The sequence below is a fragment of the Stomoxys calcitrans genome, chromosome 2 (genome assembly GCF_963082655.1).
Source record: "Stomoxys calcitrans chromosome 2, idStoCalc2.1, whole genome shotgun sequence".
In the NCBI taxonomy this organism is placed as follows: Eukaryota; Metazoa; Arthropoda; class Insecta; order Diptera; family Muscidae; genus Stomoxys; species Stomoxys calcitrans.
This window is the reverse complement of record NC_081553.1, coordinates 125505496-125522328: the sequence shown is the minus strand read 5'-3', so window position 1 is coordinate 125522328 and position 16833 is coordinate 125505496. Positions and strand designations below refer to the sequence as shown.

At 37.8% G+C, this 16833-nt stretch overlaps 1 protein-coding gene and 1 long non-coding RNA gene across 2 annotated transcripts in view; one reads left to right on the top strand and one right to left on the bottom strand.

The window, feature by feature from the left end:
• Window positions 1–569: 569 nt before the first annotated feature.
• LOC106084472 (gelsolin) overlaps window positions 570–16833 on the top strand; it is a 134045-nt gene continuing 117781 nt past the window's right edge. Inside the window, exon 1 of the mRNA XM_013248174.2 lies at window positions 570–754. The gene's annotated coding sequence lies outside the window, so the exon portion shown is untranslated. The remainder of the gene's footprint in view (window positions 755–16833) is intronic.
• LOC106084473 (uncharacterized) lies at window positions 876–3725 on the bottom strand. The gene is made up of 3 exons (XR_001220820.2): window positions 3226–3725; window positions 3065–3138; window positions 876–1139 (listed from the first exon to the last, which is right to left on the bottom strand). It is a non-coding gene; the product is annotated as an uncharacterized LOC106084473 (long non-coding RNA).

Below are 16833 nucleotides of genomic sequence, written 5' to 3'. Positions count from 1 at the left end.
CTTGGAGTAGCCAATTCTGTTGATTCAAGTTTTTAAAATAATTTTCATTAACTATAAACTTTGTACACATTGGAAAAGTCATTGAATATGTCATAGCTTAGGCCCTTGTTAAAAAGCAAACGTTAGATGGGCCACCCTATACAAAATTCCACTTATACCTACCATCGTGGCTTAAACAAAAACCAACTTAATGTCGACAATTCTTAGAAAGGTACATTAATTTCCTCGGTTATCATCTTCAAGTCTTATCACAGCATGTTATTCTCTTACAGTCTTTCTCTCTTGGCTTTGTATTATTGACAAGCTCAAAATCTGCTCCGCAGGGGAATGCATTGTAGTAGAAGCTGATTTTATGCTATAGATTAATAGATAATCTGTTTAAGATTTTCTGTGTGTGTATGAAATGCTCTCAAGTCATTCATATTCAAATCGGTGAGACTTGATGGTGACACGATGCGCCGTATCACAGACTGTTGCTTGTGTGTGTTTTGAGACTATTGTTGCTACTGGAATTGGGAGAACACTCAAAACACTAAGGCGATGGTCGTTTTGATCATAGCTTGACAAAATAAAATCACGGACTGCCGCAATTTCAAGCTTAGTGTTTCGCCAAGCGTTGTACGAAACGTACTTCCGACACACCTAAGAAATAACAAAAAAAACAAATCGAAGTTGTAATCGTCGCCGGATCGATCGTCTTATGAATAGACGGACGAGTGTTGTGATAAGAGGAAATAAAGAAAGAAAGAAAAAGGTATTGTCCACACTTAATATACGTTTCTCGTGTCTGACAAAACGCCAGTTTTTGTCCAAGTGAAAGATCATGAAACCGTTGAATTCATAATCGAATTTGATTGATTTTTAATTTGGAAATATGTTAATTATAACAAAATAATCAAATACTCAGCAAAAAAATGTACAATTTTATTTGAAGTGTGCTTGTGATTAGTTTTTGTTGTGTCGAGATATTGGAGATATGTATTGTACTGTTCCTTATGGCTAAAGCTGTTCAAATAAATTTTTTGTTTGTCTAAGACTTTTAGTTAAAAGACATCCACTGTTTGTTGTGTAAATAAATAGATTTGTGTTTACATTATGATCGTTACCCAGGGTGGCGGTGACTTCATTGACTAAAACGCCTGAAAATAAAAATATATACGTATTTTAGAGTGTTCAGTACGCGCACGTATTTTTCGTGGATGATATTGATGAGCTTAATTGCTGATTTATTGACTTAAATTATTTTCAATTGATTTCAAGTAGTCGTGCCGGTGATGTAAACATTTGTTTACACTCATAAGCGTTTGAATGTTTATAAACAAAAACCGTATAAAAAACTGATAAAAAGATAAATCTTTAGTGCCGGTACTAATGGTTGCCATTGAGGCTAATTTTCAATTTTAATACGCACCACCGAAGAACGGAGGTATATTCATTTAATCATTCCGTTTGCAACACCACGAAATATCCATTTCCGACCTATAAAGTTTATATATTCTTGATCAACGTAAAAATCTAAGACGATCAAGACATGTCCGTCCGTCTGTCTGTTGAAATCACGCTACAATCTTCAAAAATAGAGATATTGAGCTGAAACTTTGCACAGATTCTTTTTTTGCCCATCAGCAGGTTCGAAGATGGGCTACATGGGACTATATCTTAATATAGCCCCCATATAGACCGATCCGCCAATTTAGGGTCTTAGGCCCATAAAAGCCAAATTTACAATCCGAATTTGCTGAAATTTGGGGCAGTGAGTTGTGTTAGGCCCTTCGATATCCTTCGTCAATTTGGCTCCGATCGGTTCAGATTTGGATATAGCTGCCATATAAACCGATCCACCGATTTAGGGTCTTAGGCCCATAAAAGCCACATTTATTATCCGATTTTGCTGTACTTTGGGACAGTGGGTTGTGTTAGGCCTTTCGACTTCCTTCGTTAATTTGACCCAGATAAACGTCAACTTATTGACCCGATAGTGAACAGGCTAGAAGGGGACCCAATCGTATATACGTGATCTCCGTGCCGTTGGACAGCCATCACAAATTACCGTGCAATCCCATGGCAGCCGGTTGTGCGTACCGCATTGGCCCGATGGAGTCTTTCATTGGGCCGACTGGGCCTTTCAGTGTACAGCACACTGCTACAACAACAACCGTGCACGAAGCTACGAACACCATTCGCGGTGCCAAGTCACTTAAAGCGCTGGTTCTAGACAGAATCACTACACTGATGCTGAAGAATCTGGATCTGCCTAGAGTCGATTTCCTCACAACTGTCCCCAGCCTATCTAAACACTGTTATAGTACCCGATGTTTGGAAGATAGGCAGTCTGATCCCTCTACTGAATCACTACACTGATGCTGAAGAATCTGGATCTGCCTAGAGTCGATTTCCTCACAACTGTCCCCAGCCTATCTAAACACTGTTATAGTACCCGATGTTTGGAAGATAGGCAGTCTGATCCCTCTACTAAAACTAAAAGGACACGAGCAAGGGGCAGTCGTATAGACCGATCTCCTTTCTATCATCAGAAGCCAAGGCACATGAGGGATTACTCCTCTAGCTCCTCTTGTTCGACAATTTCCATTCGCCGAGCATCAGCATGTATTTCGAAGGCTGCATACCTTGGACTAACCATCTAATGCTTTTCGATATTGTGGCTAGATAAATTGCTACGACCAGAGATGTGAGGCTAAGGGAGTTTTTATTTGGTCATGTGGCGGCTACGTGCACGTTGTTATCATTGCAGATATCTGTATCCGTTCACAATTGGCACACTTATTTACACTATTTTTTTCTAATCCCACATCACTTGTTCAACTAGACCCACTCACTAATTTTTTCTTATTCCTGCATCACTTGTTCAACTAGACCCACTCAATCCCATGGCAGCATCTTTCCTACTTAACAAATTCAAAGAAACGGTGTTGGTTTCATCGCGACTCTTCTATGAAGGATGATTCCATCAAAACACTTAAAAAACCGATAATTGCTTTTTTTGGTGTCTGGAAGGATACAATGTTTTAATTTTTCAAGATATTCCAAATAATTCCGCACTTACCTTCTAATGTAGAACAACCGGCTTGAGGTAAAATTAGAACTTAAGATGTCGATTTTTTTGTACCTGAACACCAGCTGCTAACATGAATTTTCATTAAAAGTAAATAAAAATGAAACAATTTTAATAATTACCAATTATCAATATCTATATTTTTTACTTACCTCCGCCTTTTTGACCCATTTTGGCGTTAGCTTCTGTATTTTCATGTAACGGCTGATTTTCATAAAACAGCTGACCTTTACAAAACATTTGTTCAAAGTTGCAAATTTCTGCTGGCAAAAAAAGTCCCAGTAGAAATTTGCAGGTTCTCTATTTTCTAACTGTCAAAATTTGATCTCTCTCGTGCTCTCTTCTGTTGGCAAATAAAGTACGCGAACGACTTCCAGTAAAAATTTGTGCAAATTTGCACAAATCAACTACATGACAAATGAAGCTTCAATATAGATCTTCTGACATTCTAATTTGGCTACTGAAGGGCTTAAAACTAAATGAATTGGATGATATTTTGTATGTGAACTTATAGTTTGAGTTCAAACATCTTTGTCATTGTATGGTCTAAGAAAGACAGAGAGAGAGAGAGAGAGATACCAAAGAACTTGCAGTGAGTAATAAAGGGTGATTTTTTTATTAGTTAAGTTTTTCAGAGTGGCAGCGCTGGTTGATACGATATTAGTGTCCAAACGTTATCTGTAAAAGTGAAAAGTGTTGAGTACACATAGAAATCGTTGAAATTTATTATCAAAGTTAAAGCTCTGCGACAAATGTCCATCGTTTGTTCCTACATTTTTATGGTCACCATAATCGACCTAGTGAATCAACAATTCGTGGTGCTGTCATCAAATTTCTCAAAAAAATTATTTTGTTGGACATTAATGCACTGACTCAAGTTCGTAGAGTGCGTGCAGAAGAAAATATTGTAGTCGTAGCGACCCACGCATAGTGGCCCAAACGGCACGATTGGAAATAAATTCACAACTTTTTATCTGTTGATCTGGGCGGTAAAAAATGTTTTAAACATTTGTAAAGGAGCGCATATGTGCACGAAAATGATCTATATCTGTAATACATGGTGAGATACAGGGTGTCAAAGTTGACCAGAAAAGTTTTCAATATTTAAATAGAGGGGAAATAAAAGGGCAGACGATTTGGCGGTGAAGGCCAGAGGACTGCCGTCAATAAACTTGTTTAACCCGAAGCCTTTCGGGTAGACGCTGTCCGAGTTAAGGGAGTGGGCGACGAATGCGCATGCAACATTGTGAACAGCGAAACTTTCGGTTGGACGGCGAAAATCCTATGGGAGGATTCAGATCGTGAGAAGACGAGGCTACTACTGAAAGGAAGCAAGAAGGAGGTCAGTATAGCTATTGGTATCATGACGGGACACATAGGACTACGAGCTCACTTATGTAAAATCGGTGCGGCAAGTGGTAGCATGTATAGGATATGCGGGGAAGACGATGTGATGTGGAGCATTTGTCATTGCCCGGCTTTCGCATCTAACAGATACCGGCACTTAGGTGGAGACACAATACCAGACATGAACCAACTTAGTGTAGTGGTATCGAAAACAATTAAGGATTTTGTAAGTAGCACGGAATTCCTAAATAAACTTAATAATTTTTAAGAAAGAAACTCAAAAATTTATTTCCCTAATCTACAACTGGGCCAATTTTTATAGTCTGATCTGGATCATGTTTGGGTTGGATATTAAATGGCTTAAAACAACTCATTATTTAAAATTTCAATGAAATCGTGTAATATTTAAAGCTTTTATGGGCTTCAGACCCTTAATCGGCACATCGGTCTATATGGAAGCTATATTGAAATATCGTCCGATCTGAACCATATTTGGGTCAGATGTCGAGAGGCTTTTAAAAACTCAAACAACTCACTGCTTTCAGCGAAATCGGGTAATAAATAAAGCTTTTATGGGCTTCAGACCTTTTATCGTCAGATCGGTCTATATGACAGCTATATCGAAAAATAGTCCGATCTGAATCATATTTGGATCGGATATCGGGAGGCTTTAAACAATCCACTGCTTCAAATTTAGGCGGAATCGTGTAATAAATAAAATAAAGTTAGGTCTAGGACCCAAAATCGGCAGATCGGTCTATATGGCAGCTGTTGTATATCCAAATATAATCCCACACAAGAACTTTATCTGCGTACAGACGAAATACTCAATATCTCAATTTTTAAAAACTGTAGAGTGATTACAACTGGCGGACACACAGACACCGTTAAATTGTCTTAGATTTTTTCAACGATCCGAAAAGATACACTTTGTAGGGTCGGATATGGATATTTCGATTTGTTACAAACGGAATGACTAAATGAATATACCCCCTATCCTATGGTGGTGGATATAAAAAAAATGATTTTAACCCAGAGTTTAGTGAAGTCTAAATAGAATTAGTAGTAGTAGTAGTACAAAAGAATAGTTATTTGCACATATGTGCACTAAAATGTGACGTTGTACTTGGTTTTTATCAATGAAAATAGCACTAGTTGAAAATGCATTTTTTCTGTTCTTTGGCTGCTAAAAATCATCGCTGAACTTTTTTGCAATGCGAAGCTTTTTGAAAGTCTAGAACATTTTTTACCGCTCAGTTCAACAGATAAAAAGTTGTGCACTTTTTTCCAATTTGTTCACCGTTTGGCCCACTGTGCAGCGTTAATGAGAATAGTGAAATTTAAGTTCGTCGCCATTCTCAGCTTTTAGGCATACGCCATTAAACCACGTGGAATGACCTTACGAATGGTTCATTTGAACCTTAACCGCTGGCAACATTTACATAAAGAAATTTCTAAATGTCTTGTAAAACATGTCGCCCAAGAGGTGCCGCACAATGGCACGCCGTTAGGACTTGACTATAAAAAGGAGGTCGCTTATCATTGAGCCTCAAACTTGAATCGGATAGACCTCATTGATATGTGAGAAAGTTTGCCTCCTATTCTTTAATGGAATGTTAAAAGGTAATTTTACAATTTGCATTTTTCGTCCGCTCGTCTGTTGAAAAATATAAGCTGGGCGCTTGAAATGTTGTACAAAAACTTCCTATCGATGTAAGTCGGTCGGGATTGTAAAAGGGTCCAATCGTTGAAGTTTTTATATAGCTCCCATATAAACCAATCATAGCGTATATGTTCTTCTGGCCATAACGCTCAGACGAGTTGGTGCGTACGCATCATTACGGTGTTGCCTCCGGTGTTAGATAGTTCAGCTGGTAACCCATTGGCTCCAGCTGTCATGTTATTCTTCAGCAAAGCTGTTACTACGTAGATTTCATTCTGACCGGGTATACATTTTAAACCATCAACAGGAATTGATTCTGTGGTATTCTCAACGCCACCACTATTGGACACCAATAGCTGGGGAAAAGGTTCTTTCTATGTCCTAAGTACTCTATATGGCAGATGTGCCTGCAGAATTTTCTCTGATGTGCATGGTCCCGTCAGCTGGTCTACTAATTACAAACGGGTGTGAGTTTCTAGAAAGTCTTATATTTCGACAATGATTAAGGGAAACAATGGAGTTGGATACCCTACCGCTGCTAATTCAGACCATGCACTTTTCTTAAAGCGGTCCAGAGGTTTCAAAGATGATTTGGAAGCTCTTACCCTGTTGTATGTAGGTCGTATAGATATTGAGTAGGTCAGAAGGAGTCAATGGTCATACTTTGGTAAGTATGACCATTGCACCGCTAAACCATGGAGACAAGGCTTGCTTTCTTCAAGCAGTTGAGAGTCAGTCGAGTGGAGTATGACGCTAACATCTCCTAGCATGATTTTAATGTAATGTGCGGGGCAGCGTCTATATATTCTCTCTAGGTGCTCGAAAACTAAGACCTTGAACAGTTGTGCGTTTTTTTGTCGGGGCAATGGCAAAGATAAGACTTGCATAACATAAAATTGATTTTTATTTCAAGTGGGCTTTTTTGTAGAGATTTTTGAGCACTATCCAGCAAAACAAAATTTACATTGGACCACAACTGAAGATTTGGTAGCCCGAACATTTTTTCGAAATGGCGAGGACACAAATTTAGTGCCTGTAAGAGGCGCCCGGACCACGTAGGACCACAAAATCTCGATAGCAGCTCAGCTTAAACCATTTTGAATTTCAAATGGAATATGTTTTACTAGTTTTTTCGATTATTTCCCACTGTGCGTCGAGAATTGATTGGCGAGGTGACCAACTTTAGGGCCTACAAGAGGCGCTCGGACCAAGTAGGACCACAAAATCTCGATAACACTTCAACTCTAACCATTTTAAATTTCGAAGAGTTATCTCCATCTGTTCTCAAACGGCATATTTTTTACTAGTTTTTTTTTCGATTCTGTCGCACTGTGCTACGCTTCACAAATCCACAGCCAAACTCATGTCTCATATTATGTCAGTCTCAACCATTGTAGTAAATATTTACTCTTAACTTTTTCTCTTAGATTCTCTTAAAAGGCAACATTGTTCAAATCTTATCAAATTCATTGGTTTAATTTAAATATATTCTGATTATTTCTATTCTTTATCAAAGGTTATGAGCACGGTTTAAGGTCAAATAGTGTTGGCACTGTTTGTTGAATTTGAAAAGCTTTTAAGTAATAAACATTTTTACTAAAACAAAACGAAATCTCCACATTATCATAGTGGTATTAGGAACTAAAAGGGTTGTAACGTATTTTCTATTAATGCCAATTGACAACTCTGAGTTGGATGTCAGAAGCCTCTCCCTATAGAAAGATTGACAGCCCCACTTATAGGATGAGGTGTAGTTAAGTAACTCACCCTCTTTCAAATAAACTCCTAAAATGTATGATTGTGGATGTACCATCGATCTGAGGCGCCAATATTTATTCAAATCCTTACCAGTGAAGCGCGCATGATAAAACACGGAACCTTTTCTTCGTTAAGCTGCCAAAACATTGCTCGCTTTACGAAAGTCGCAGCAAAATCCATTCTTGGGTATCAGAAATCCGCATCCAGCAGATAATGGTATAATCGCAAGTACCACAGTGCCACTGAGGCTAAGCATGCAGCTTGCAAAGAAACTCTGCCGTGAAAAAGAAAGAAATTGAAATACTGAATTGTGAGCAAATAGAGATAGCCAGCAAACGGAATACAGTCTTAACATTTTATCAAAGAAACATTTCTTTGGTATAGACATACTCCCAGAAGACTTCAAAGTTGTAATCTGGTAACCGGTACCTAAAGACTGCTGATGATATAGAGAGAATATTTCTCAAAACTGTTACTTTCCGTTCATAGCGGTGGCAAGGATACCTTTGAATAAGGTGAGAATACCAATAAGTAAATAATAATAAGGCAGCAGGAGCCAATGAGTTGCTAACAGGCAACACGCGGATAAGGCTAGAAGAACGCATGGCCAATTATTGAAACCTTGAAAAAGTATTTGGCAGACAAGTACAGTTAGGTTCGGTTTCAGGTGGGGTCTATAATCAGACTCACTTTGACATTTTAATCGATTGTGGTGCCACAGGAACAGAAGAAAGAAAACGACACCTAGTTCCTACCGTTGAACCAACCACTCTCATATCGTACGAATGTTCACATGCGTTAATTCAGACAAGTTCTCAAAGAAATAAATTTAAATCTTCTTCTAGCTATATAGTTTAGGACAGGCCTGCGTCTGATGGTCCAAAGTCTCCCCGTCCTACAATTCCTCACAGCTTCAGCTGAAACGTTAGTTGCAACCTTTGGTCTAGCAACACGTTTTCCAGCCACACAGTGACCTATCTAACGAACAAGATGATGAAGATTTCTAGCTTATAACAGTAGGCAAAATATTGATGACACTATAGATATATTATTTTTTGTCTGAATATCAATTGATATTTTTGCTATGATACAATCGGCAATGTTAATTTTTTACAAAATTTAACAAAAATGCACGATTTGACACTGAATGTATACTTTAAAATATATTGCCCCTATAGAGGGCGCAATTTTCATACGATTGGGCTAATGATTTTTCTTCAACTGACTTTCTTAAATTTTGTTTTATTCGGTCTGTGCATTGATATTCCTTCTATACAAATCGATCTCCAGATTTTTACTTCTCATTTTCGATTGAAATATAGGTGATGGACCATTAACGATAGTATCGATACTTTCAATAGTTATAATTAGAAATATCGAATGTTGCGATTACGATAGCTAGCCATTTCCACAATAGACCTCTTCAACAAAGTAGCCATATTTTTCTAATTCTTTGTACCCAAAAATCCCAAATTACAAATTAATATCCTCAATAAAAATCCCCAAACAATTTTGAAAGGCTTTTTTATAAAAAAATTCATTTCTTGGACAAATATATTTTCTACTGGCGACTAAACCGGTTAAGTATGTCTATCAGGTGAAGGCAGTGATAAGTTGTAAAAAATGGAGAGCGATATTGGGTCTGTTTTTGCGTATTATACATTCAATGCAATTCAGGTGTAGTGGAAAGATAACCATTGCCAAGTTGGACTGGATAGATTGCTATCGTTATCATGCAATAACAATCGATAACACGTGATTTGCACTGTATTGTATGAAGAACAGGTACATCATTGCTATTTTTATTTAAGAACTATATTGTGCAAACAACGTTTAATTGTTTCTTATTATCTGTTATTGCATGTTATCGATAACTTAGTAGTAAAGCTTTGCTCTGATATTTTATTCAGAAAAACTTACTTGCACTGGATAGGACTAACCTAAAACACAGCAAATATTTCATTGATACAGTGCAAGTCATATGTTCTGGAGAACATTTAACAATTATAAGTTGGTGTAAATTACAGCAATCATAACTTGGTGTCAATTGTACCGATGTATGTTATCTAAATGTTTATCAAAAATTACTGTAAAAAATAGTTAAGGTAAAAACCAAATTTTGAACAGTTAATTTCTCCTCAAAAAAACCCCAATTTTTGCTCCAAATCCCCTAGTCAAAAATTTAGTCTCCATTTTCGAAAATAAATATCCACATTGGGTAGAAATATCCAAAACTGGCAACATTGCACTTCAAATTTAGATTGGTCCACATAATCTTGGAGCGTTCACAGCCCCTCCAATTCGTGACGTCATGTTATTCGTCGTCCTTTTAGCCTTATCCCGAAGAATTTGCTTACATTGGAGGCCACCGTAGCGCAGAGGTTAACATGTCCGCCTATGACGCTGAACGCCTGGATTCGAATCCTGGCGAGACCATCATCGGCTATAAAAAGGAGGTCCCTTATCATTGAGCTTAAACTTGAATCGGACTGTACTCATTGATATGTCAGAAGTTTGCCCCTGTTCCTTAGTGGAATGTTCATGGACAAAATTTTAATTTTATAGCCACAAATTCAAAGTTTTGCAAGTGAATTTTAAACTGTTCAGCCATTTTGTTTAGAGTTCTGCGATAATAATGGACAGCTTTCGATTTTTGTAAAATGTTTATGCCAACCGCATGTAATACAATACACATTTGCCTTTTCATCATTTCTATGCCTGAAACACATTGCAGTAGTCGGGTAACAATTTCGATATGACCAGACCTAGTTCTCCGGAGTACACTCCAAAGCCCACCTGGTCGTTTAATCTAAAACCATCCGTATAGAAGTCTACGTATATTCGATCACCAGGGATATTGTACTTCGAAACGGTTCTGTCGGGGATAGTAGCACAATAATTTTTATAGGTAATCGTATAACCCAGACTACCTGTAACATCTGGCATTCTATTAAGGATAATGCTGTGTCCGTAGTCGTCATATGACCAAAGATAAAGCTCTCTCGGCCTCGGGAGAAAATCGGAAAAAAACAATTAAATAAAACACCGTGTGAGAACGGCTAGAGATATCTCTTTGAAATTTGAAATGGTTGAGGTGTTAGCGAAATCGTGTGCGAAGTTTCAAAGCCTTAGGTTGTCTGGGCGCTTTTTAGGCAGTCTCCTAAATTTAGTCATATCGGTATTTCGGAAAATTGTTCGGACTTCATTTGTGGTCAGATTTTGAAAATTTTATTTGATCGTATCCTCAAAAAACTAAAGATAAATTCCTCCCGAATTTTTCTACGAAAATTCCCAAAGTACAACTTTCGGGCAAAGATGGTTCAAAAATCTGCATTTTTTTAGTAAATTTGCTGTGGAGACTACTAATATTGTTAGATGCAAAAAAAAAAAAAACAGTTTGGGGGACATATGAAGTAAAAAATATATGTGCCCAATTGGGAGATCTGGGCTTTCGACTTTTTGAACTCGAAGGGTTTTTTCAATTTTTTAATAAAAAAATTGCCTATTTTGAATTCCATAGAGAAAACGTTAAAGTTGTCTATCTTGTTTAAATTTCACTTAAATTACCCTAATTTTCAGAAACGCCGAATCTCGGAGATGGGTGGTGCGATTTAAGCGAAATTTTGTGTGCTCTCACATAGGATCTTTAACATAAAAATTTGGTGTCCAAATTTCGAATGGGGTACCTAGGGGGGCCGCTCCACCCTAAAACCTATCAAACATATATTTAGATCAATCACGACAACATGAGACTCAAATGAAAGGTATTTGGGATAAGAAAACGTATCTGATATTCATTTGTCGAACAAAGTGCTAGGGGAACCACTCCAAGCCCCAAAACACCCCTAAATCGGACATATACCGATCATGGCAATATGGGACACAAATGAGAGGTACTTGCGAGTAGAATACGAATATGATATCCAAATGTGGGACCATATGGGGCTCAAATGAAAGGTCTTTGGAAGTAAAGCACGAATCTGATATCAATATTTGGGAAAAGTGTCTATGGGGCCACCCCACCCCCACAACACCACCCAAATAGTAAGTATTTGCTGACTTTTGCAATATGAGGCTCAATTAAGAGGGTTTTTAGAGTGGAACAAGAATCCGATGTATATTTTCAAGGCCAGCTCACAGAGTGGCCGCCCATCCCCCAAAACACCCTCCAAGCCAGTCACGTTTGCCGACTATGGAAATATGAGGCTCAAATTAAAGGTATTTGGGAGTAGACCACGTATCTGATATCAACATTAGGGACCAACTGTCTAGGGGTCGTCCCACCACCATAACAACCCCCAAATATGACGTATTTGCTCACCAAGACGACAATTTGGGTCGTAAAGAGAGTGGAACTAAATATTTATAGTTTTGAGGGCCAATACCCCAAACCGGACATTTTTGCTGACTTTTGGAATAAGGAGTTTAAATGAGATATGAAGACGAATTTAATATCCAATTTTGAGGCCAATGGTAATATGGGGTTCAAATAAATGATATATAGATATATGAGAATAGAGCACGTTGCTGATATATTTTCCGGGCTTAGTGTTTGGGCGACCACCCAATCCCCAAAACACCCCTAAATCGGGCATATTTACCGACCATGACAATGTGGGCCTAAATGAAAAGTATTGGGGGGTAGAGTAAGAATTGATACCCATTTTCGGAACCAATTTTCTGGGGTCTATCCCTTTCCCAAATACCCTACAAACAGCAATTTTTTAGTGACCATCACAATATGGGGCTCAAATAAAGGTATTTGGGAGTAGAATACGAATTTGATATCCAAATGCAGGACCATGTATTTAGGGCATCACCCCTTTCCCAAAACACCCCCAAAGGGAAAAAAATTTCGGCCATGCCAATATGTGGCTCAAATGAAACGTATTTGAGATTAGATCTTTAATTGTCGAAAATAAATATTCCGAGGAAACTTTTGTTCCATATAAAGTTAAAGAAGGCGCAGCGGAGCGGGCCCGAGCTAGTTATGAATAAACTTTCTTATGGTATTGTTGATTCCTAGGGTTTCCAGTTGCTTCATGATTGAGGTCGGTGTTACATTCTTGAAGGAAAGGTGAGCGTTCTATGTAGCCAATTAGTTAATGAAAGGTTGTTTCTGTAGACCAGCGCACAGTGTTGCCGAATCGAAAAATCTTGGTAATAAGTCTAGAACTTTTGAACGAATAGAGATATGTAACATAGTCAATGTTAAAGTGTTGTACAATTAGAATGCAAAGTTATAGGGGTTAATAATCAAAAATTGTTCGGAAAGCATTCAAGTCCCATGGATCAGCACCTGGATCTACTAGAGTTGCCAAATTTTGCCTACTTGTTGGAAAACACCCCAACATTGACAACGCTCAAGGTTCTAGAATTATTTCCAAGATTTTTCTATTTGGCATCTCTGTGCTGAGCTTGCTAAAGGCCTGCTGTTGGGGAGACGGCAATATTTAGTAGTCTTAGCCAACCTCTCAATAGTTGTTCTACCATAAAGGGTGACAGACTTATAGAACTAAAATATTTTTCGTTCATCTAATATGGTTTACCTGTTTTTGCAATAAAAATTACCTTTGTGTACGTCTATCCCACGGATATAATTGACACGCTGATACAAACATTGTAAAGGGTTTTCTAATAATGCGTGTTATTTTGGTATTCAAAGAAAAATTTAATTTTCAGAGATACAAGGATATTATTTCATAATAAAAAGGAAGAAAAGGAACATCAGCCAAATTGCAAATACGACAACGTTTACAGAACCATCTCCTTTTCATGAAATTTTCCATAACCAAATCGCACGAATTCTATCTTTGAGGTCTTGAATCTACGCTGGGCTTTTGACATATACCCTATCTTTCACGTGGCTCCAAAGGAAGAAGTCGATAGGTGTTAAATCACAAGACTTCGGTGGCCAATTGTGGTCATCTCTACCAGAGATAACACGGCCTGGAAACTTTTCCCGTAAAAGATCAAAGATTTCGTTGCTTGTGTGGCACGTAGCACCGTCTTGTTGAAAGTAAGCGTTGTGCAGATCCATACCATCCAACTCGACCTTAAAAAATCATTAATTATCTCTCGATAGCGCAATCCAATCTTATTTTGGAACAAGTAAAACGTGCTAAGTTCGGCCGGGCCGAATCTTGGGTACCCATCCAGATTCGTTGAAAACCCCTTTATTGACCCTTGGCTTAGGGCAGCCTTTCTGTTATTTTACTAATGTATGTAAACTGTATTCTTAAAAGGAAGAAGGCGGAAGAAAGCGCTTTTATGACGTCAATAGATTAAAACAAAATTGCTAACGGCTAGAAATCTCTTAATCTACTCAGTTTTGTTGACAGTTACCTAGTCATGTTGTAAATGGCTATCCCCTACCGCATATTTAGCTGAAATAATTGTTGCATCGTTTGATATGTGTTTACAAGTAATAGACTAAACCTAAGAGAAGAAATGATTTGTGGGAGAATACAATAAATTTGATTCATTCAGCTCTGAGCTACACTTTTTCCCCTGGCCTATAAAAACAAGTTTTTTTCTCTGACCTCCAGTACAGTTTTCAAGTGCATGCAATGGCTAATTGTAAATATAAAACAAGCTTAATGTATGTGTATTTTGGTATTCTACATAGTGCTACTGTTGTTGTTGTTGTTATATTATTTTTTATTATTCGCAATTGCTGTTAAATTTATGCATGAAATTGAGTTCACTCGCAAAGTCCACACCTCTAGTCGAATGTAAACTAATGCATAACAATACCGGCAAATATGTTTTTCTATTGTAATCAAGTTACAAGTGAATTGAACAAATAATAAATTGAGCAATTCTTCTTGAAATTCTTTTTTTTTTGAGAGAATATCGAGTTTCTAAAAGGTAAGCCCTGCACCATTACTGGAAAGGTAGATAGGTCCATCGAAAAGTGAGCACAGTGAAGCTCTTTTCAAGTATTCTTTGATAGTTTTTGCATATTAATTTTCTCTGAAAAACAATAAAGAAATTTGCCCCAATGTGATGACAACAATGAAATTTCCACTCAAACAACCGGAATGATTTTTAGTTAAAGGCCTTAAACCTTGGTTGGATGCTCATTAGCAACATCGTTTCATTCGGAGACTTTAGAAGAGAAAACAAGTAAAAAGGCATTAAGTTCGGCCGGTCCGAACTATGTATAGCCACCACCTTGGGTATACATAAACGACATTGCGTTATAACATGGTTAAAAAATTCACGATTCTGAACCCATAGCAGTTACATTAAAATATGGACCGAATTAGACCAAACTCGCCACAATTCACTTTTCCAAATTTCAACAAAATCGTGCAAAAAATGAGCCGTATATCAGTTCAAGACCCAAGTCGGAAGATCGATAAAAATGACAGCTATATACAAATATGATGTCTAAACATAAACATAGCTCGCTCTACTTAATTTCAGCAAAATCGGGTAGTAAATACGCTATTAATGGGTGAAAGACCTTCAAGCGGGGGATCGGTCAATGTGTGGGCTAAACCCAAAATGGTCCGATATAAACTACACCCGACGCGGACGTTGAAAGGCCGAAAGAAGCTCACTGTGTAGAATTTTCTTAAATCGGGAGATCGGTCAATGTAGGGGCTATATTGAGATATAGACCGATTTGGACCATATTAAGCACGGATGTGGGAGATCCAACCAATGTGCTAATTTTCAGCCAATCGGATAAGAAATATTGCTTTTATGAGCCTAAAACCCTTAATTAAAAGATCGTTCTACATGGGAGCTACAATATATTAAGTTTTATAGCGATCTGGACCCTATTCGGCACGGATGCCGGGGATCTTAACACAAAACATTGTTTACAATTTCAGCCACATCGGGTATTAAATACGCTTTTATGACCCTAAATCGTGAGATCGGTCTATTTGGGGGCTATATTAAATTTCCGATCTAGACCATAGTCGGCACGGATGTTGAGTATCTTCACACAAATAATTGTTCCAAATTGGGTAATAAATACAACTTATATGAGCTTAAGATTATGAATAGGGAGATCTGTCTATATGGGGGCTATATCAAGATATAGTCTGACATAGCCCATCTTCGAACCTTACTGTCCATGGATAAAAACAAGAACCTGTACAAAGCTTAAGCTCTATATCTTATAGTCTTAGCGTGATTTCAACGGATAGACGGACAGACCGACAAACGCATGGACGGACATAGCAAGATCTTTTTAGATTATTACCAGGACTAATAATATAAATACTCGGGTCGGAAAAGAATATATCGATAAGTTGCAAACGGAATGACAAAATGAATAAACGCCCATCCTTCGGTGGTGGGCTTTTAAACGGGGAAAAAATAAGACAAAGAATGCTGAAAGTGATCTACCGTAGTGTGGTGCTGCACAGCAGAACTATAGCAGAATGGAGGCTGAAACCAACGCACAAGACAACAAGTAAAAGCGTGCTAAGTCCGGCCGGAGCGAATCTTATATACCCCCCACCATGGATTGCATTTATCAAGATTAGGAATGACTTATTCAAATATTTATGAGCTATATCAAGTTATTGACCGATATGGACCGTACTTGGTACGGCTGTTAGAAGTCACAGAATAATACCACCTCCAAAAATTTCAGGCAAATCGAGCTATAATTAAACACTCTAGAGGCTTAGAAAGTCTAATTGGAAGAATGGTTTATACGGCAGCTGTATCAGGTTATGAACCGATTTAAACCGTATACGGTACAGTTGTTGGAAATCCAACCAAAACGTCATGTGCAAAATTTCGCCCTTTATAGGCTCAAGAAATCAAATTGGGAGATCGGTTTAATGATATCTATATCAGCTTAAGGACTGAGGTGGATTATAGTTAACAAGGTTTTTGAAAGTCACACCAAAACGATATGTGCTACATTTCAGCCAAATCGGATATGAATTGCCCTCTAGAAGCTTACAACGTGTAATCGAGATATCGGTTTATATAAGAGCTGGCAAATCATTGATATTCACAA